Below are 23,965 nucleotides of genomic sequence, written 5' to 3' on the forward strand. Positions count from 1 at the left end.
TTGTAGTAATGCTCATATCATCCTGAGCTCATATCATTACTGAGTTTGGGAAAACTGGCTTACCATGGTAACCAAAAATAATTTGGATATGTTTATTCAACAATACTTAATAATTACTCTATTGTAGAGTGCCAGGAATTGCTAGTATTAAATACATAGTGTTTAAAATAAAGCCTGGGTCTCCTAGAATTTTAAAATCTATTCAATAGGCAAGTATGAGCAAAGTAAACAAACAAACTTAAATATGCTATTAATTATTAATGAATTAAAATGGTCTATATGAAAACAGAAACAACTTAATTTAATTCAAATTGGAAGATATGATAGAGATTTTCACAAGAAGTGAACTGGAAGCTAATACCTGAGGAATAAGAAGGCATTTGCCAGGAGCAAGTGGAAGGAAAGGTATTTCATATAGAGGAAATAAGGCATGGAGACATTGATGCATGAAAGAGCTTGACACACTCGAAAAATTCAAAGACAACATGACTGGAATATAATAATCAAAAGTAATGAGATTAAGCTGGAGACCAAGGTGGGCATATGATTGTGTAGGACATTGCTAAGACATGTTTATAATTTGAGATCTTATCCTAAATATAATGGGTAGTAATTTTAAAGTGTATAAAATAAGTGTGAGACAAGATTAACTGAATGATCACGGGAGATTGGATGATGAAAAACAAAAGAGGAAGCAGATAAGATGAAAGAGTAGCAGCAGTTGAAGTGGGGCAAAGTATACAGATGCCACATATATTTTTGAGGAGCAGTGGAACCAGAAGGAAAATAGAGTTGATGTATCCAGTGAAGAGAGGCAAAAGAAGATCCCAAAGAGCTTCCTCTCCTCTGGATTAAATAACTGGGTATTTTGATATGAGTTACTTATAACTGGAGGACAGAGGAGACTGGAGGGCTACAGTCCAAAGGGTCACAAACAGTCAGGCATGACTGAATGATGAGGCACACAAAAGGACCAGAGTAAAGTTGCATAATTCTAAGACGGAGAGTTTAGTTTTAGGTAGGAGGCACTAGTGATAAAGAGCTGGCCGCCAAACTGGAATCAAGATTGCCAGGAGAAATATCAATAACCTCAGATTTGCAGATGACACCACCCTTATGGCAGAAAGCAAAGAGGAACTAAAGAGCCCCTGATGAAAGTGAAAGAAGAGAGTGAAAACGCTGGCTTAAAACTCAACATTCAAAAAACTAAGATCCTGGCATCTGGTCCCATCACTTCATGGCAAATAGATGAGGAAGCAGTGGAAACAGTGACAGACTCTATTTTCTTGGGCTCCAAAATCACTGCAGATGGTGACTGCAGCCATGAAATTAAAAGACGGTTGCTCCTTGGAAGAAAAGCTATGACCAACTTAGACAGCATATTAAAAAGCAAGAGACATTACTTTGCCAACAAAGATCTGTCTAGTCAAGGCTATGATTTTCCAGTAATCATGTATGGATGTGAGAGTTGAACCATAAAGAAAGCTGAGCACCAAAGAATTGATGTTTTGAACTGTGGTGCTGGAGAAGACTCTTGAGAGTCCCATGGACTGAAGGAGATCCAACCAGTCCATCATAAAGGAATTCAGTCCTGAATATTCATTGGAAGAACTGATGTTGAAGCTGAAACTCCAATACTTTGGCCACATGATACAAAGAACTGGTTCATTGGAGAAGACCTTGATGCTGGGAAAGATTGAATGCAGGAGGAGAAAGGGATGACAGAGAATGAGGTGGTTTGATGGTACCACTCACTCGATGGACATGAATTTGAGCAAGCTCTGGGAATTGGTGATGGACAGGGAAGCCTGGTGTGCTGCAGTCCATGGGGTTGCAGAGTCGGACATGACTGAGCAACTGAACTGAACTGAACTGCCAGTTCAGGAGATCTAAGAGATACAGGTTCGATCCCTAAGTCGGAAAGATCCCCTGGAGAAGGACATGGCAACCACTCCAGTTGCTGGAAAATCCCACAGATGGAGGAGCCTGGCATGCTACAGTCTGTGGGGTCACAAAGAGTTGGACATGACTGAAGCAATTTAGCATGCATCCAAGCATGCTAAGGAATCTGAGTGGCTTGTTTGGTATCTCTGAGGTGAGCACAAGAGTTGACTATAAAAGTCTAGCTCACAAGACTGGCTTGAGCTAGGAGCACAAATTTGAGAGTTACCACCATGGTCGTGTCCAACTCTTTGCCACCCCATGGACTGTAGTCTGTCTTGCTTCTCTGTTTGTGGAATTCTCCAGGCAAGAATACAGGAGTTGGTAGCCATTCCATTCTCCAGGGATCTTTCCAACCCAAGGATTGAACCTGGGTCTCCCTCATTGCAGGCAGACTATTTATCATCTGAGCCAGCAGGGAAACCCTTGTATAAATGTCACCAAACACCAAAGAAATAGGTTCTATGGCCCAGTGAGAAAATCTAAGATGAAAACTGAAGACAGCTCAAGGCCAAACTTTGTAGAACTCCCGAATCCAAGCAATTGCTTAGAAAAGGAAGTATAAGTTAACAGAACTGGGAGGAGAACTTAGAGGTCAGAAGACAACAGTGGACAAGGAAGTAGGGTGTCTGAAAGATAATTGTTGTTGTTCAGTTGCTAAGTTATGTCCAACTCTTTGTGACCATCTGGATTGCAGCAACCCAGGCTTCCCTGTCCTTAAACCATTTCCCAGAGTTTGCTCAAACTCATGTCCATTGAGTCCGTGATCCATCCACCTATCTCATTCTCTGTTGTCCCCTTCTCCTCCTGCCCTCAATCTTTCCCAGCATCATACTCTTTTCCAATTAATTGGCTCTTTGCTTCAGGTGACAAAAGTATTGGAGTTTTAACTTCAGCATTAGTCCTTCCAATGAATATTCAAGATAGATTTCTTTTAGAATGGACTCGTTTGATCTTCTTGCTGTCCAAGGGATTCGCAAGGGTCTGAAAGATAAAAAGAGAGACATCTAGTCACTAAGGGCTAAGAAGTCCATTGCATTTTGGCTAAGGAGAAGATTCCATGGCTTTAACAAGAGCTGTTTCTTTGAAAAAGTGAGGTTAGAATTGCAAATAGTGTGAATAAAAGAAGGAAAGATAGGTAAGAAGATAGAAACAGGACAGCAGATGATTCTCATGGGATTCATGGTTATACAGAGACAGAAAAACACAGTAGGGCTAAAAAAGGGATATGAAATCAAAGAAAGTTTTGGCATTTGTCTTTTTTAAAGATATGAAATATCAGAACTTGTTTGCAAGTTGTTGGGGTAGATTCTGTTAAGTGAAATAGACTGGATATGCAAGAGGAGAGGGAATAACCAAAGAACAGAAGTTAGAGAACAAGAGCTATTTGATTTTGACAGAAGTAGCGCTTTCCCTTTATCATTAGAAAGATGATGGAAATGGTCCAGACAGATGAAAGGTGGTACAGGATGATAAGATTAGTATGAAAAGAATGAAGACCAAAGATTATCTAATTCCTTTCAGTAACTGTGATGTGATTGTACTAATTATAAAATATTTTAAACCATGGGCTTCCCTGATGGCTCAGAGGTTAAAGCGTCTGCCTGCAATGCAGGAGACCCGGGTTCCATCCCTGGGTCAGGAAGATCCCCTGGAGAAGGGAATGGCACCTCACTCCAGTACTCTTGCCTGGAGAATCCCATGGAGGGAGGAGCCTGGTAGGCTACAGTCCATGGGATCGCAAAGGGTCAGACACGACTGAGAGACTTCACTTCTTCACTTCACTTCATACATTATATACTTCACATATATAAGTATATATTATATTTTCAATAAAATAAGATAAAAAAGACATAATAAATACAATTAAATATACAATAAATTTAGCAATGGAATTTTCCCCTTTTACACCTTGTCTTATAAAGCAATCAGTAGGTCTTGTTGTATAATAGCAAATGACAATCTTGCTGTAAGTTTTAAGGACAAACATAAAAACCCAACTTATATGAATGTCTGAGAGTACATTTGATAAAACATCTTGCTAGAAACCATCAAAAGTTGAAAGGCTTATGCCACTAATATAAAGCTTGTTTCATTCCGTCTGCAGAAATCTGGCAATACACGCAATAAAATATAAAAGCCCCAATAAAGGATGTTGATTTCCATTGCTTTCCTCCCCCAAATCTTGTATTTGCAGAAGATTTCTGTTTGATCTCTCTGTTTAGTAAAATACATAGGTTCCTTGCCAATTTATTACATAATATTTATCATGATAAGCCAGAAAAGTAGCTTTTTTTTCCGTTGTTTATTTTGGGGGTTTATTTTATCCTTTTCATCCTCAGATTCTGACTGAAAAACTCTAAAATTCAGTTATAGTTCCATCAAGAACCAAATGACTCATTAGGATTTGTTGTTGCTGTTTAGTCGCTAAGTTGTGTCTGACTTTTTTGTGACCCCATGGACTTTAGCTCACTAGGCTCCTCTGTCCATGGAATTCTCCAGGCAAGAATACTGGAGTGGGTTGCTGTTTCCTTCTCCAGGGGGTCTTCCTGATCCAGGGATCAAACCTGTAGCTCCTGCATTGGCAGGTGGATTCTTCACCGCTGAGCCGCCTGGGAAGCCCCCTCCTTAGTTTTAGGTGTTGTGACAAGAGATTTGCTTCCACCCTCCCACACGTCTTCCCTTCTTTCTTTCTTCTTGTCCTTCTTCCTCCTTCCTGCTCTCCTTTTCTTTCTTGTTCCCTTCATTTCTCTTTTTGACCGTTCTGCCAGCCTGCCTGAAGATTTGAAGATGAAAAGACTTTTATTCAAAACTACTGTTCAGAAAACTCTCGTTACTGAATATTGGCTCCCTAAAAAAATGAGCATGAATATCCTCCAAGGTCACTGTTAATTCTCTGACTCACATCATTCTAAAATGATCACTATTCTGTTAAATAAATTTGAAACCAGGAAAAAGAGAAAACTTGTCAGCAACTGTGTATATAATACAATTAGCAAAGGCAACCATGTTACCTTCCAGTTGAAGTTACTGTCTGGCATTTGTTTACAATGCCCATCCACTAGCTTTATTTTGGAGTTGCCCTTGGAAAATTGCCCAGAGTAAAAATCCAAATTATAGATCCAGTGGCAGTGGTAATATCAGGAAATGGCAGTATAGTTTTCAGGACAAGAGACACATTAAGCCTGTAATGTGTTTACTTGTTTGGGGCTTTGGGAGAAATTTAAAAAATAAGTAATCTTTGAATTATAGAAAGGAAAGCTAATTTTTTCCAATTCATTTCATTAAACTTTAATCATTGCCAACTTACATCACAATGAATTTTAAATGATCTCTTTCTTATTTTAAACATATTCATTAAACTATGCGCTTCTATGCAATTGGCAAGTATGTTCTTAAATTATATTATCAATATTCTTAAATGTCTTCAGAAGTGGTAAGCATGCAATTTCTTTCTTGGCTGCTCCAGAGATTTCACAGGTAAGGTGTTCTCCTACTTATATTTATCAAGAATTTTCTTGTTACAACTTAAATTGACTCCTTGTTTTGACTTTAATGAGGTTTATATTTCTTAAAAATTATGGCCCATTATACAGAATCTCATCAGAACAAATATAAAACCAAGTCAAATGAGAATAGCCAACATATTTCTATAGAGGTGCAAAGGAAAGCTTTTCTCTGCTTTTATAAAAAATTGAGTTTTCAAAGCTGTCAACATTGGTAAGGAGGAAATTATTACAGTTATATATACTTTATGATTTATCTGAAATGAAATAATCTCAGACTTGAATATTCTTCTTGTCAACTGGTAACTTGGCATCAAGATTAAATACTGGGATAAATTATACTTTTAGAGAAGCCAGGGCTCCAGGAAGGAAAGATTCTTGAGCTAGCTTTCAAAGAGTGAGAAAGGTTCAGAAAGCAGAAATTCTGAATGCCATTCACAGCTGAAGGAACAATGGTGATTTAGGGTCATAGTGAATATTTCGTAAAAACCCATCATCACAAGTCCATTTTCTACATCTGCATCTCTATTCCTTCCCTACGAAATGGTTCATTAGCTCCATTCTTCAAAGATTCCATATGTGTGCATTAATATATGACATTCATTTTTCTCTTTCTGACTTACTTCACTCTGTCTGGCAGACTCTGGGTTCATCCACACAACTACAAATAACCCAGTCTTGTTCCTTTTTATGGCTGAGTGTTCCATTGTATATACATGCCCCATCTTCTTTATCCATTCATCTGTTGATGGAAATGCAGGTCGCTTCCATGCCCCAGCTATTGTAAATAGTGCTGCAATGAACACTGGGACTCAAGGACACAGGCAAGGAGGGAGAGGGTGGGATCGTTTGAGAGAAGAGCATTGACATATATACACCACCATGTGTAAAATGGTTTCCCTGGTAGCTCAGTGATAAAGAATCTGCCTGCCAGTGCAGGAGAGATGGGTTTGATCCTTCGGTTGGGAAGAACCCCTGGAGAAGGAAATGACAATATACTCCAGTATTCTTGCCTAGGAAATCCCATGGACAGAGGAGCCTGGTGAGGCTACAGCCCATGGGGTTGCAAAAGAGTTAGATACAACTTAGAGGCTAAACAACAGCAAAAAGAACAAACAACAACAATATGTGTCAAATAGTGAGAAGCTGCTACATAGCACGGGGAGTTAAGCTCGTTCTCTGTAATGACCTAGAAGGGTCAAGGAAGAAAATAACTTTTCTACAAAAATAATTATACAGTTTATATAATTAATTATTTACATGTATAGAGTTATGTATAGACTATAAATGGTTACATACACACACAAATATTCTATATGGCACATATACAGATATTTTAAATGATAGCCTAAAAATTATCATTACTTCCATTTTCAGAATACAAATAAGTTAGCACCTTTTCCTAAGTTAAACAGAAAAAAGGAATTTTCTTCTTCACTCTAAGCAGAAAGGATCTCACAACATCCCAGGAGACAGTCTTGGCAATGACAAGCCAAATCTAAGTCCACAGCACATGATGATACAATTGTCATCAAGCTGACTTTTGACCATTTGTGTCATATTGTAAATAAAACAGCTTCTTGACTGGCTTCCTGAGATGAAAATCAGCTGTGTTGTGGTTGGTTACTCATAGCACTTTAATTATTACTTGCTATCCATAGAGGATTAAAATTGTTGTACATGTATGCCTGAAACCTAAAAAACAGGAAAAACATCTTATTCTTGGAAGTGTTTTTGACAAAGTGCATGTTGACATCAGAGGGAAAAAGTTCCATATGACAATGTCCTTGGGCTATTGTCTATTAAACCTCAATTAACAATGTAAACAAGGATACTCTCAGTTTAAATTACAGGGTTACTTTCTTCATTTCCAACAAGTCTTGAATTTTACAGCTTACAGATTCCTGATTCACATCTCAGCAAAAAAAAAAAAAAAAACAGTCAAATAGTTCAAATCGTTTCACTGAGGAATTAAAATTAGGCTTTTGTGCAAAAGGAGTAACTAAATTGAAATTTTAGGAGACTAATATGTATATTAAAAGCAGTGATACATCCTATTATGAATGGTTTTGCATTGCAGAAATTGAGGAGCAGCCCAGATCTATTTCTATTTCACTTATCAGGGCTATCACATAACAATCTGATAGTTCTGAACAATTAGGTGTTACACACATTTGAAAGATATGTTTTCTCTTTTATTTTTCAAACAGTGAAATAACTTGAAAAGTAGTTTTGTTAAGAAAACACACTGAGTATAAAGGGAAATGAATTAAAGTTCAAGAAGCCCGAATATGCCTCCTAGCCTCTCCTTGACTTTGCTCTGGATCACATAGAATAGGCTTTAGATGATTTGCATTTAGATGATTTCTCAGTGAAAGGCCAGATATGCTCTGTCCTAGTTTAAAGAAATATTTTGGATCTTTAGGTCTAATTTAATTTGTGTGGAATGAGTAAGCCCTTTCCTAATTAAAAACAGCATTAAAGTTAACTTCTCAACATATGTGTTTATGTTTTTATTATTTATGTATAGTGTCTTTATATTTGTATTGCCATAAAGTTTCCTTATATTTAAAAAGGTCCTAATGTTTTCCTCCCATTTTTTATATAATGTTTGTGACATCAGATGGTGATATGTATATATGGATGGCTACAGTCTCTATTAGCAGAGACACAACTTGATGTTTTGTTCATTTTCACTTTGCTTAAAAAGAAAAAGAGAATCAGGACCCTCATATAATAATAATGATTTAGTTCACTTTCTTAAATGAGAAAATACACTCAGGAGATTTGATTGGCTTATCCAAGGAGATGCAGAAGGAGGGTGAGTAGCTGGCATATGGCTGAAGACAAGGTCTAGTGGAGTCTGCACTGTCCTACAGCATCATTCTCCTGAAAGAGATCTTTAATGAAAGGAGTGTCTCTTGGTTCCAACATGACCAGTCAAATTATTTTACTGAAGTGATGAACTCCTGTTAAAGTTGTAATACATGAATATTTGGACACATCTTTCTATGAAGTTTAGCTTCATGATAAGACTACAACCATCTGGAGTCAACCCAAAGGAGCAGCAGAAACAATGATTTTCATTACAAGTCCCAGAATGTTACCTCATAAAATCACTGGCTCAGATAGCAGTCAGTTAATAGCTATAATACAATGTCACAACTTTGAGGAGTGAGACCTTCCCTTACCTCCAGCCAGCTCTTATCACAGAAAATCAAATCTAAACCTGCAGACATATGAAGGGTGACCTTTGATGTAGGCCAGATTTTAAACTGTCGTTGATGCATGGCAAAGACCTGATGCTGGGAAATATTGAAGACAGGAGGAGAGAGGGACAACTGAGGACAAGATGGTTAGATGGCATCACTGACTCCTTGGACATGAGTTTAAGCAGACTCCAGGGTATGGTGAAGGACAGGGAAGCCTCCTGTGCTGCAAAGAGTAGGACACAACTGAGCAACTGAACAACAATAACAAATTGATGAATTAGATATTCAGTTCTAGAAGATTTTAGTAAAGTGGCAACACTATGTATATTATTCAACAGACATGACTAAGTTCTAACAAAATATAGAGACTATCTAGGGAAATATTGAAAAATGAAATATTATTCTGAAAGATGTTATTCAGAAGTATTCTTTAACATGTAACTGTCCCATCAGAGAGTTGAAAGTAATAATAATAATAAGCTTATGCTCTTTAATATTTTATCATGTGTCATGATTTTATCATGCTAGAGAACTCTATCTTCCAATTTATCAGTTGATAAAAAGTTATATTCAAAGACACAGTTGTGTTATACTATTCATTTCTTGTGAGAAGATTTAGCCATTCAATTTCCATTTAATAGCTTACATTTTTCCAAATCATGACAATGATACTTAGATCTACTTGTTAAATAAGCCAATCTCCCTGTTTTGATTTGAGTTTGAAAATACTGCTCTTGCTTCTTCTCTTGTTTCTTTCCCAATGATCAAATAATTCATACAAATGACTTTGATTTCCCTCTTTAGTATTTGTTCATGGTTGAAAATATTAGAATTTCAATGATTAATAGTGAATTATTTCTGCTTAATGTTTAGGATGTGGACATGTACTTGGAGTTCTATATGTGACATTCAAATACATTTTTAAAATCTCTTTTAAATGGTTCATGTAAATTTAAACCTTAATTTTGTGTCATTTAATATTTATTAATTATTTCTAATTTAGACCCTGAGTACTTCCAGAAATGATGGAAGACACCTCATAATGGAAAATATATATTAAAATATAAAAATTAAAGTAATACAATGCCAGAATGAAGAAGTTAAATGTTAAGCACAGTCTGGGGGAAACGTGGCCAAAAAACTGTTCCAACTGAATACTAAGTTTGGTTTTGATTTGTACTATAGACAAAGTGAAAGACTGTGTAAAGCAATACCATATTGAGGCTTCTCTCACTGGCATCCTCAGAAATGTACACAATTGGATACTTTTCCAATCATAAGTATGAAGTAATTGCCAGGGCACATTGTGCTTAGTCGCCTAGTCATGTCTTTGTGACCCTATGGACCGTAGCCTGCTAGGCTCCTCTGTCCATTGGGATTCTCCAGTCAAGCATACTAGAGTGGGTTGCCACTCCCTCCTCCAGGGGATCTTCCCAACACAGGGATGAACCCAGGTCTCCCACACTGTGGCAGATTCTTTACCGTCTAAGCAGCCAGGGAAGCCCAAGAATACTGGAGTGAGTAGCCTATCCCTTCTTCAAGGGATCTTCCCAACCTGGGAATCAAACTGGGGTCTCCTGCATTGCAAGAGGATTTTTTACCAGCTGAGCTACCACAGAAACCCAGGGCACATTAAATCAGATGAAATCCCAGGCTAGAAATATCCAGGGTCAGGTTCTCCTGCTTCAATAGGAGCAACAGGGCTGAAAACTATGACTCTGGATGGAGTTTGGTTAAAAGGTAACTGTATCATCCATAGCACAGTGAGGTAGCCTGCATTAACAATATTAAAAAAAAGAAAGAAGGGGGAATCAAAGACAGAAAAACAAGTTGTTGGCTTCAAGCATATTTATGTTGCCTTCAGGTTAAACGAAACTTATAATTCAGAGACCTGATTGATTTTCTTTTATGTCCGTATTTGCATGAAACTCTGGTTTAGTTTCATTTGCGTATACATGAATAAGCATAGATAAGCTACAGAAAATATCTCTTTGAAAATATTACAATTTAAAGATGTCTCAAAAGCCATTGGTTACTGTGAAATAATAAACAGCCATCTTATCTTGCAGCATAGATAAACATCAACTCAAAATGGATGAAAGACATAAACATAAGACATGAAATGGTAAAACTCCTAGAAGAAAATGTAGGGGAAAGCTCTTTGACTGATTTTAGCAATGGTTTCTTGAAATTAACACCAAAAGCACAAGCAACAAAAGGAAAAATAAATGTGTGGGACTACATTAAACTAAAAAGTCTCTGCATGGCAAAGGAAACAATCAAAAACCTGAGAAGGAAACCTATGAAATGGTAGAAAATATTTGCAAGCCACCTATCTCACATGAGTTAATATACAAAACATACAAGGAAGTCATAAACTCAGGAGGGAGAAAAAGAATAATTCAGTTAAAAGTTGGCAAAGAATCTGAATAGATGATTTTCCAAAGACATACAAATAGACAACATGTATATGAAAAGATTCCCAACATCACTAACCACCAGGAAAATATAAATCAAAACTAAAATGAGATACCACATACTTGCTAGAATGGCTATTACACAACGTCAGAAGTTAACATGTTCTAAGGATGTTGTGAGACAGAGCTGTGTTTGAGCATCTCCTGTGGAGGTACAGGTCAGCAATGGACTGCCACAGGGACAGGGGCTCTGGGTGCATCAGACTTGGGTGTGGCATAAGCCTTCTTGGAGAAGATCACCATTAACCCCACCATAGAGCTGCCAGAACTTACACAGGACTGGGAAATAGACTGTCAGAGGGCACAAAGAGAACCTTGTGTTCACCAGGACCCAGGAGAAAGGAGCAGGGACCCTACAGGAGACTGACCCAGACTTGCTCAGAAGTGTCCAGGAGTCGCCATCAGAGGCATTGGTCAGTGGTCTGCTGCAGGATGGGGGGCAGTGAGTGTAGCAGTACATGCATGCATCTTCTGAAAGAGGTTACCTTTATCTTCTCCTATGCGGATTGGCTCAGGTTTGGCGCCAGCGGGGACTTTCCCAGGGTGTGGTTTCCCGGAATCATGACTCAGGTTTTACAAGAATCTGAATCTTAGGCCTAGTATAGCTTGTTGAGCCTGTCATGGCTCAGGTCTGGTCCCTTAACACTCTGTGCAAGAATCCCTTAGAAAAAGTGCAGTGAAAAACCAATACAATATTGTAAAGTGATTAACCTTCAATTAAAATAAATAAATTTACATTTTGAAAAATTTTAAAAAATGGAGTAGCCTTCATAGTCAACAAAAGAGTCCAAAATACAATACTTGGATGCAATCTCGAAAATGACAGAATGATCTCTGTTCATTTCCAAGGCAAACCACTCAGTGTCATGACAATCCAAGTCTATGCCCTGACCAGTGGCGCTGAAGAAGCTGAAGTTGAACAGTTCTACGAAGACCTATTAGACGTTCTAGAGCTAACACTAAAAAAAAGGTGTCCCTTTCATTATGGGCGACTGGAATGCAAAAGTAGGAAGTCAAGAAACACCTGGAGTAATAGGTAAATTTGGCCTTGCAGTACAGAATAGAGCAGGCAAAGGCTAATAGGGTTTTGCCAAGAGAATACACTGGTCATGGCAAACACCCTCTTCCAACAACACAAAAGAAGACTCTACACATGGATATCACCAGATGGTCAATACTGAAATCAGATTGATTATATTCTTTGCAGGCAAAGATGGAGAAGCTCTATACTATCAGTTAAAAACAAGACTGGGAACTGACTGGGCTCTGATGATGAATTTCTTATTTCCAAATTCCGACTTAAATTGAAGAAACTAGGGAAAACCACTAGACTATTCAGGTATGACTGAAGTCAAATACCTTATGATTATACAGTGGAAGTGATTAATAGATTCAAGGGATTAGATCTGATAGACAGAGAGCCTGAAGAACTATGGACAGTTTTTTGTGACATTGTATAGGAGACAGGGATCAAGACCATCCCCAAGAAAAAGAAAGGCAGAAAAGCAAAATGGCTGTCTGAGGAGGCCTTACAAATAGCTGTGAAAGAAGAGAAGCAAAAAACAAAGGATAAAAGGAATGATATACCCATTTAAATGCAGAGATCCAAAGAATAGTAAGGAGAGATAAGAAAGTCTTCCTCAGTGATCCCTGCAAAGAAAGAGGAAAACAATAAAATGGAAAAGACTAGAGATCTCTTCAAGAAAATTAGAGATACCAAGGAACATTTCATGCAAAGATGGACTCAATAAAGGACAAAAATGGTCTGGACCTAACAGAAACAGAAGATATCAAGAAGAGGTGTCAAGAATATACAGAACTATGCCAAAAAGATTTTCACGACCCAGATAATCACGAGGGTATGATCACTCACCTAGAGCCAGACATCCTGGAATGTGAAGTCAAGTGGGCCTTTGCAAGCATCACTACAAACAAAGCTAATGGTTCAGTCAGTTCAGTTCAGTCACTCAGTCATGTCCGGCTCTTTGCAATCCCATGAACCGCAGCTCACCAGGTCTCGCTGTCCATCACCAACTGCCAGAATTTATCCAAACTCATGTCCATTGAGTTGGTGATGCATCCAACCATCTCATCCTCTGTCGTCCCCTTCTCCTCCTGCCTTCAATCTTTCCCAACATGAGTCTTTTCAAATGAGTCAGCTTTTCCTATAAGGTGGCCAAAATATTGGAGTTTCAGCTTCAACATCAGTCCTTCCAATGAACACTCAGAACTGATTTCCTTTAGGATGGACTGGGTGGATCTCCTTGCAGTCCAAGGGACTCTCAAGAATCTTCTCCAACACCACAGTTCAAAAACATCAATTCTTCAGCACTCAGCTTTCTTATGTCCAATTCTCACATCCATACATGACTACTGGAAAAACTATAGCCTTGACTAGATGGACATTTGTTGTCAAAGTAATGTCTCTGCTTTTTAATATGCTGTCTAGGTTGGTCATAACTTTCCTTCCAAAGAGTAAGCATCTTTTAATTTCATGGCTTCAGTTACCATCTGCAGTGATTTTATTGGAAGTGATGGAAAACCAGTTGAGCTATTAAAAATCCTAAAAGATGATGCTGTGAAAGTGCTGCACTCAATATGTCAGCAAATTTGGAAAACTCAGCAGTGGCCGCAGGACTGAAAAAGGTCAGTTTTCATTCCAATCCCAAAGAAAGGCAATGCCAAAGATTGCTCAAACTACCACACAATGGCACTCATCTCACACGCTAGGAAAGTAATGCTCAAAATTCCCCAAGCCAGACTTCAACAGTACGTGAACCATGAAGTTCCAGATGTTCAAGCTGGTTTTAGAAAAGGCAGAGGAACCAGAGATCAAACTGCCAACATCGACTGGATTATGGAAAAAGCAAGAGAGTTCCAGAAAAAAACATCTATTTCTGCTTTATTGACTATGCCAAAGCCTTTGACTGTGTGGATTACCACAAACTGTGGAAAATTCATAAATAGATGGGAATGCCAGACCACCTAACCTGCCTCTTGAGAAACCTATATGCAGGTCAGGAAGCAACAGTTAGAACTGGACATGGAACAACAGACTGGTTTCAAATAGGAAAAGGAATATATCAAGGCTGTATACTGTCACCCTGAGATCAGGGGCGGTAAGGAGAAGCCACCTCACGCCCGAGGCCAGGGGCAGTGACCTTGAGGAGCCACCCCGAGCCCGAGGCCAGGGGCGACAGCCGGGAGGAGCAACCCGAAGAGTGGTGGCTGGGCAGGCACCGAAGGGCCTAGAGGAGCTATCCCACGTTGAAGGTCAGGAACAGCGGTGGTAAGGAGATACCCCTCGTCCAAGGTAAGTAGCAGCAGCTGTGCTTTGCTGGAGCAGCTGTGAAGAGATACCACATGCCAAGGTAAGAAAAACCCAAGTAAGATGGTAAGTGTTGCAAAAGGGCATCAGAGGGCAGACACACTGAAACCATAATCACAGAAAACTAGTCAATCTAATCACACTAGGACCACAGCCTTGTCTAACTAAATGAAACCAAGCCATGCCTGCAGGGCAACCCAAGACCTGTGGGCCATGGTGGAGAGGCCTGACAGAATGTGGTCCACTGGAGAAGGGAATGGCAAGCCACTGCAGTATTCTTGCCTTGAGAACCCCATGAACAATATGAAAAGGCAAAATGATAGGATACCAAAAGAGGAACTCCCCAGGTCAGTAGGTGCCCAATATGCTACTGGAGATCAGTGGAGAAATAACTCCAGAAAGAATGAAGGGATGGAGCCAAAGCAGAAACAATACTCAGTTGTGGATGTGACTAGTGATAGAAGCAAGATCCGATGCTGTAAAGAGCAATATTGCATAGGAACCTGGACTATCAGGTCCATGAATCAAGGCAAATTGGACATGGTCAAACAGGAGATGGCAAGAGTGAACGTTGACATTCTAGGAATCAGCGAACTAAAATGGACGGGAATGGGTAAATTTAACTCAGATGACCATTATATCTACTACTGCGGGCAGGAATCCCTTAGAAGAAGCGGAGTAGCCATCATGGTCAACAAAAGAGTCTGAAATGCAATACTTGGATGCAATCGCAAAAATGACAGAATGATCTCTGTTCATCTCCAAGGCAAACCATTCAACATTACAGTTACCCAAGTCTATGCCCCAACCAGTAATGCTGAAGAAGCTGAAGTTGAACGGTTTTATGAAAACCTACAAGATCTTTTAGAACTAACACCCCAAAAAGATGTCCTTTTCATTATAGAGGACTGGAATGCAAAAGTAGGAAGTCAAGAAACACCTGGAGTAACAGGCAAATTTGGCCTTGGAATGTGGAATGAAGCAGAGCAAAGACTAATAGAGTTTTGCCAAGAAAATGCACTGGTCATAGCAAACACCCTCTTCCAATAACACAAGAGAAGACTCTACACATGGACATCACCAGATGGTCAACACCGAAATCAGATTGATTCTATTCTTTGCAGCCAAAGATGGAGAAGCTCTATACAGTCAACAAAAACAAGACCAGGAGCTGACTGTGGCTCAGATCATGAACTCCTTATCACCAAATTCAGACTTAAATTGAAGAAAGTAGGGAAAACCACTACACCATTCAGGTGTGACCTAAATCAAATCCCTTATGATTATACAGTGGAAGTGAGAAATAGATTTAAGGGCCTAGATCTGACAGAGAGAGTGCCTGATGAACTATGGAATGAGGTTTGTGACATTGTACAGGAGACAGGGATCAAGACCATCCCCATGGAAAAGAAATGTAAAAAAGCAAAATGGCTGGCTGAGGAGGCCTTACAAATAGCTGTGAAAAGAAGAGAGGTGAAAAGCAAAGGAGAAAAGGAAAGATATAAGCATCTGAATGCAGAGTTCCAAAGAATAGCAAGAAGAGATAAGGAAGCCTTCTTCAGTGATCAATGCAAAGAAATAGAGGAAAACAACAGAATGGGAAAGACTAGAGATCTCTTCGTGAAAATTAGAGATACCAAGGGAACATTTCATGCAAAGATGGGCTCGATAAAGGACAGAAATGGTCTGGACCCTACAGAAGCAGAAGATATTAAGAAGAGGTGGCAAGAATACACGGAAGAACTGTACAAAGAAGATCTTCACGACGCAGATAATCATGATGATGTGATCACTAATCTAGAGCCAAACATCTTGGAATGTGAAGTCAAGTGGGCCTTAGAAAGCATCACTACAAACAAAGCTAGTGGAGGTGATGGATTTCCAGTTGAGCTGTTTCAAATCCTGAAAGATGATGCTGTGAAAGTGCTGCACTCAATATGCCAGCAAGTTTGGAAAACTCAGCAATATCCACAGGACTGGAAAAGGTCAGTTTTCATTCCAATTCCAAAGAAAGGCAACGCAAAAGAATGCTCAAACTACTGCACAATTGCACTCATTTCACATGCTAGTAAAGTAATGCTCAAAATTCTCCAAGCCAGACTTCAGCAATACGTGAATCGTGAACCCCCTGATGTTCAAGCTGGTTTTAGAAAAGGCAGAGGAACCAGAGATCAAATTGCCAACATCTGCTGGATCATGGAAAAAGCAAGAGAGTTCCAGAAAAACATCTATTTCTGCTTTATTGACTATGCCAAAGCCTTTGACTGTGTGGATCACCAAAAACTGTGGAAAATTCTGAAAGAGATGAGAATACCAGACCACAGGAAGCAACAGTTAGAACTGGACATAGAACAACAGACTGCTTCCAAATAGGAAAAGGAGTATGTCAAGGCTGTATATTGTCACCCTGCTTATTTATCTTATATGCAGAGTACATGAGAAACGCTGGACTGGAAGAAACACAAGCTGGAATTAAGATTGCCGGGAGAACTATCAATAACCTCACATATGCAGATGACACCACCCTTATGGCAGAAAGTGAAGAGGAGCTAAAAATCCTCTTGGTGAAAGTGAAAGAGGAGAGTGAAAAAGTTGGCTTAAAGCTCAACATTCAGAAAACTTAGATCCTGACATTTTGTCCCATCACTTCGTGGGAAATAGATGGGGAAACAGTAGAAACAGTGTCAGACTTTTTTTTTTTTTTTTGGCTCCAAAATCACTGCAGATAGTGACTGCAGCCATGAAATTAAAAGACGCTTACCCCTTGGAAGAAAAGTTATGACCAACCTAGATAGCATATTCAAAAGCAGAGACATTACTTTGCCAACTAAGGTCCATCTAGTCAAGGCTATGGTTTTTCCAGTGATCATGTATGGATGTGAGAGTTGGACTCTGAAGAAGGCTGAGCACTGAAAAATTGATGCGTTTGAACTGTGGTGTTGGAAAAGACTCTTGAGAGTCCCTTGGACTGCAAGGAGATCCAGCCAGTCCATTCTGAAGGAGATCAACCCTGGGATTTCTTTGGAAGGAATGATGCTAAAGCTGAAGCTCCAGTACTTTGGCCACCTCATGGGAAGAGTTGACTCATTGGAAAAGACTCTGATCCTGGGAGGGATTGGGGGCAGGAGGAGAAGGGGCTGACGGAGGATGAGATGGCTGGATGGCATCACTGACTCGATGGACGTGAGTCTGAGTGATCTCCAGGAGTTGGTGATGGACAAGGAGGCCTGGCGTGCTGCAATTCATGGGGTCGCCAAAAGTCGGACATGACTGAGTGACTGAACTGAACTGATACTGTCACCCTGCTTATTTAACTTCTATGCAGAGTACATCATGAAAAATGCTGGGTTGAAAGAAGCACAAGCTGGAATCAAGATTGCCAGGAGAAATATCAATAACCTCAGATCTGGAGATGACACCTCCTTTATGGCACAAAGTGAAGAGGAACTAAGGAACCTCTTGATGAAAGTGAAAGAGGGGAGTTAAAAAGTTGGCTTAAAGCTCAACATTCAGAAAACTAAGATCCTGGCATCTGGTCCCATCACTTCATGGCAATAGATGGGAATTGATGCTTTTCAACTGTGGTGTTGGTGAAGGCTCTGAGAGTCCCTTGGACTGCAAGGAGAGCCAACCAGTCCATCCTAAAGGAAGTTAGTCCTGAGTGTTCACTGGAAGGACTGATGTTGAAGCTGAAACTCCAATACTTGGCCACCTGATGTGAAGAACTGACTCATTGGAAAAGCCCCTGATGGTGGGAATGATTGAAGGCAGGAGGAGAAGGGGACGACAATGAGGATGAGATGATTAGATGACATCACTGATCAATGGACATGAGGTTTGAGTGAACTCTGGGAGTTTGTGATGGACAAGGAGGCCTTGTATGCTGCAGTCCACGGGGTCACAAAAAATTGGATACAATTGAGCTACCGGACTGAACTGAACTGAAAGATGTTGTGAAGAAAAATGAGCCCTGTGTAGTGCTGGTGGGCATATAAATGGTAGAGTCGCTATGGAAATCAGTATGATGGTGTCTCAAAAGAAACTACAAATAGAGCTGCAAGATCCAACAATCCCACTTCTGCATATCCATCGAAAGGAAACTAAATCAGTATCTGGAAGAATGGGAATCAGCATTCCCAAGTTCTTTGCAGCATTATTCACACCATCCAAGACATGGAAGCAACCTGTGTCCATCAACAGACAAATGGATCAAGGAAATGTATGGAAAAAAAGTAGAAAATGTGTGGTATATTTACATATGAATGTGAAAGTGATAGTCGCTTAATTGTGTCCGACTCTTTGCAACCCCATGGACTATAGCCTGCCAGGCTCCTCTGTCCATGGAACTCTCCAGGCAAGAATGCTGGAGTGGGTTGCCATTTCCTTCTCCAATATTTATATATAATGTAATATTATTCATCTCTGAAAAAGAGATGAATAATGTAATATTCATTCATGTAATATTATTCATCTCTGCCATATGCTACAATTTGGATGAAAATGGAAGATACTATATTAAGTGATTTAGCCAGGTAGAGTGACAACTATTGCATGATTTCACTTATAAGTGGGATCTAAAAAAAAAAACCCCAAATCTCAAATTCATAGTAAAGCAAATTTGGTATTTACCTGAGGCTGGAGGGTAACACTTCTGACTAGCTTTGTTTCCTCTTCCCGTCCCACAACCATGACCATTGGGCCATTTCCTTATTTTTGAAGAATTAGTGTACTTTCAGCCCACACTACTTCTGATATTAAACTCACTCTCTTACTTGCTCTGAGGGAGACCAGCTACCATATTTGTGTTGTCCTGTGTAGAGGCCCACGTGGCAAGGAGGTAAGCGTAGCCTCTGCCCAGCAGCCAGTAAAGAACTGAGACTTTCAGTCCAATCACCCATGGGAAACATGGTCCAAAGATGAATGTGCGTTGGAGACTTGAGACTTCAGCCCCATCTAATGCTTTGTTCATCTCCTTGTGAAAGATCACAGGACAATGGCCCAAATAAGCAAGGCCCAGATTCATCCCTACAGAAACTGTGGAGTAATAAGTGTTGCTTTGAGACATAAGTTTGGGGTAAATCCCTATATGGCAATAGATACATAACACAATATTGCTATCCACAGAGCTGTTGAAATATGGGTATGGGCTTAGAAGAAGGCATGGAAAGTAAGAGGTATATCAAGAAATAGAGTCAGCCTCAAATTTGGATGCTTTAGCAAGCAAATACTTAGAGATAACTAATCTTTAAAGAAAAGAAGATCCAAAAAAAAAAAAAGAAAGAAAAGGAGATCCATTAGTGGAAGAGAAATCCATGATGGAGGCCAAAAGCAACAGTCATAGAATTGAGGCTGAGAACTAGGAGATAGTATGATGGATGCCAAGTGAGGAGAGAATTTCAAGAAAGAAATTAATACAAAAGTTAATATTGAGGCAGAAGGAAGAGGAGTAATACTTGTTAAAAATTCGTTATGAGACAGACACTCACAGGTGTTTTGCAAGTAGTCAATTATTTTGGAGCTTTGTAATTGTTCCTCTTTTACAGATAAGAAAGATGCTCAAATGAGGGCACTATCTTACCCAAAGTCACAGAACGTGTGAATGTGTCAGAATTCAAGTATGCTAAGTCACTTCAGTTGTGTCCGACTCTGTGCGATCCCAGAGATGGCAGCCCACCAGGCTCCCCCGTCCCTGGGATTCTCCAGGCAAGAACACTGGAGTGGGTTGCCATTTTCTTCTCCAGGGCATGAAAGTGAAAGGTGAAAGTGAAGTCACTCAGTCGTGTCTGACTCTTAGCGACCCCACAGACTGTAGCCTACGAGGCTCCTCCGTCCATAGATTTTCCAGGCAAGAGTACTGGAGTGGGGTGCCATTGCCTTCTCCATATAGATCTAATTTTAATCTCTTCCTCTTTTCACTAATACATAATGACTCACTGACTTGTATAGGATAGTTTATAAAGCTTTCAAATATAACAAACATATTTAGACTGATATAAAATCTCTGTGAGGAGGATAGGAAATTCCTCTCCAACTGCTGGATAGAACTTAGGCTTTACCATTTGTTCCTGAAGGAACCATGTTCTCTTGGGACTCTGCACATGCTGGAAGGATGACTTTTCCCTCCTACCTTTGTGACTCCTTCCATGTACCATTTAAGCCTTACCTCCTCCAACAAGGTCAATCTCCTGGCTTAGGTGAAGTAGGTGATCAAAGCTCAGATGTTAGTACTTAACTCCATATTAACACTTACTATGCTCTGTTTGAGTTGTTGTTTCATGTCTCCATCTCTTCCATCATAAACTGCGTCTACACTTTCCTTCATGATTGCTGTCAGTTCAGTTCAGTTGCTCAGTTGTGTCTGACTATTTGCAACCCCATGGACTGCGGCACACCAGGCTTCCCTGTCCATCACCAACTCCTGGAGTTTACTCAAACTCATGTCCATTGAGTCGGTGATGCCATCCTACCATCTCATCCTCTGTCATCCCCTTCTCCTCCTGCCTTCAATCTTTCCCAGGATCAGGGTCTTTTCCAATAAGTCAGTTCTTCACATCAGGTGGCCAAAGTATTGGAGTTTCATCTTTAGCATCAGTCCTTTCAAAGAATATTCAGGACTGATTTCCTTAAGAATTGACTGGCTTGATATCCTTGCAGTTCAAGGGACTCTCAAAAGTCTTTTCTAACACAATTTCTCTCCAACACAATTTCTATTTGCCTGACTTATAATAAACAGTAGATATTATCAGATATAGAGTGAATGAATAAATGAATGAAAACCCATTGGTTAAATCCTGAAGACTGAAAAAGAAGAGAAAGGTAGAGGAATGACAAGCAGAAGTAAGAACATATATGAAAGTCTGAAAGCATAAAAGAACATGGGGTATACAGAAAAGAAAACATTTCCATAAGGAAATTTAATGCTCACTTCATCACACATATACTGAATTCAGAGCCATATGGTTATGTAATTTACTACAAGGATCAGTAAAAGAGATGGGAAAGCTGTGGGTTGTAGCAGACATTGTTGGTTGCTGTCTAATAGCCATACTATAAGAAAGAAGAACAAACCTGACCCCATATTACATCAATTTCTTTAGCTTTAACACTTGGCTCATTGATAAAGAATTCACCTGCCAATGCAGGAGACTTGAGTTCGATCCCTGGGTCAGGGAGATTCCCTGGAGGAGGAAACGACAACCTGCTTCAGAATTCTTCCCTCAAAAATCTCAGCCTCTGCCTGCTCCACCCAAGCCATGAGCACACTGGCTGCTCTATGCACCCTGCCTCCCCAGCTGCTGTCAAAGCTGTGTGCACTGCAGGCTGGGAGTAGCCGAGGTACCAGGCAACCCTGTCCAGGCATTGTATCCTACTACAAAGGGCAGTATGCATCTTAAGATCCTGAAAACAGAAAGCACAAAATGTTAAAGTAAATTTTAGAAATAGCTTGTGTGAGTATTTTGGGAAACCATGTGGTCATCAGGACATTGGCTGGTGAGATGGCGAGCATCATCCTCTCCGGATTGAAATGACAATGAAGATTTTTCAGCCTCCTCCTGCTCAGAGGCAGATGGGGCCACCAGAGTCTGGTTCATTTGAGAGGTCTGTGGCAGGATCTGCGCCTACATCACATGGCTCCTGGTAGCCCACATGGACTTCCTGGTGATGTTGGTCCTGCTGCTGACAGTGCTCACCCTACTTGTCTCACCTGAAGACCATGCTCACCCACCCCAGAGCAGCACCAAAGGAAATGCTGTTAAAGAATACATGGATTGCTCTCGGTGCATGCCCAGTAGTGGGACTCCTGAGTCACATGGTAGTTTTATTTTTAGTTTTTTAAGGAACTCCCGTACTATCTTCCGTAGTGACTGAACCAACTTACATTCTCATCAAAAGTACAAGATGGTTCCCTTTGCTCCACACCCTCTCCAGCGTTTATTGTTTGTGTCATATACTGGGCCTTCCCTGGTGGCTCAGTAGTAAAGAATCTGTCGGCCAATACAGGAGACACAAGTTCAATCCCTGGGTCGGGAAGACCCCTGAAGAAGGAAATGACAACCCACTCAAGCATTCTTGCCTGGAAAATCCCACAGTAGAGGAGCCTAGTGGGCTATACTCCATGGGGTCACAAAGAGTTGTACACGACTTAGGGACTGAACAACAGCAACAGTAATCATATATTAACACATATATGTGGAATCCAGAAAAATGGTATAGGTGATCTTATCTGCAAAGCAGAAATAGAGACACAGACGTAGAGAACAAACATAAGTACACCAAGAGGGAGGGGATGGGGGATGAACTGGGAGAGTTGAGTTGACATATATTTGTCACTGATGACTACATACAGAATAGATAACTAATGAGAACCTAGTGTATACCGCAGGGAACTCTACTCAGCACTCTGTGGTGACCTCAATGGAAAGGAAATCAAAAAGCATGGATATATGTGTAGAGGCAGTTGATTCACTTTTCTGTACAGCAGAAATTAACACAACACTGTAGAGAAACCACTTCAATAAAATATTCAAAAGAAAGAGTACGTGGGGGCTTGCAGCTGCAGCCTGGAAGAAAGATCTACAAATGCTCAACTGCCACTGTGTTTGGCTTAAGCACACCCACCACTGCAGTATCTGCAGAAGATGTGTTCAGAAGCTGGACCATCACTTCCCCTGCCGATGGAGGAGAATCAGAGATTTTTGTGGACTTTACTGTATATATAATGCAGACCTCGGTGTGTATGCTGATCCTCTGTGGGCTCCAGAGGATCATCTCTTGCGTTTATCCCCTGCATTTGAGTGTACTGGACAGAAATACAGTGATTTTTCACCTCCTAACAACAATCCTGTTGATATTCCTGTGCCTTGAGGGCCTTCTGTTTACACTTTCACTGCATTTAGGGCCTTCTGTTTACACTTTCACTGCATTTATGTTCGGCACCCAGATCCTCTCAACATGTCATGATGAAACAGAGATGGAGAGGCTGAAAAGTAAGAAGCTGACATGGGAGCAGAGGCTGCAATGGGAAGGGATGAAGTCTGTCTTGGCAGGCAGGGGCTTGCTGCTTTGGATGAACCACTTTTCCAGCTTCCAGTTTAGTTGACTGCAGACAAGACCCAGGAAAGGGGCTCCGAGCTCTCAACGTGAACCCTTCTCATCATGCTGGAACTTGTTCATGGATTTATTTATTTGGGGTTGAAAAGGGTATCAACAGATTATCTGTGACCAAGATGACAGATGGAATCTATACAAACCAATTGTCTGCTCAGGCAGAGATTTCATATTTACAGTCACAGTTGCCACATCTCCCACCCTAGGAACTGGGTGACGCTCTGCTCAGTGTCACTATCCAGTAATGAAAGCTACCCTGGGAGTTGTTTCATCTGAAATAAGGGGCTCATTGTTCATTGGCTTCACTACCAGGATCTCCTTGCACTTTTCAACCTTGCTGAGACGTGGGTCAGTCCTCTGCATCCCATGTTCCTTCAGGCCAAATGGCTCTTC

At 40.3% G+C, this 23,965-nt stretch overlaps 1 pseudogene; it reads left to right on the top strand.

Annotated features, from left to right (window-relative positions):
• Positions 1-22,111: 22,111 nt before the first annotated feature.
• Positions 22,112-23,660, top strand: LOC128057580 (palmitoyltransferase ZDHHC7-like; annotated as a pseudogene).
• Positions 23,661-23,965: the final 305 nt, after the last annotated feature.

Source organism: Budorcas taxicolor, chromosome 12 (assembly GCF_023091745.1).
Source record: "Budorcas taxicolor isolate Tak-1 chromosome 12, Takin1.1, whole genome shotgun sequence".
In the NCBI taxonomy this organism is placed as follows: Eukaryota; Metazoa; Chordata; class Mammalia; order Artiodactyla; family Bovidae; genus Budorcas; species Budorcas taxicolor.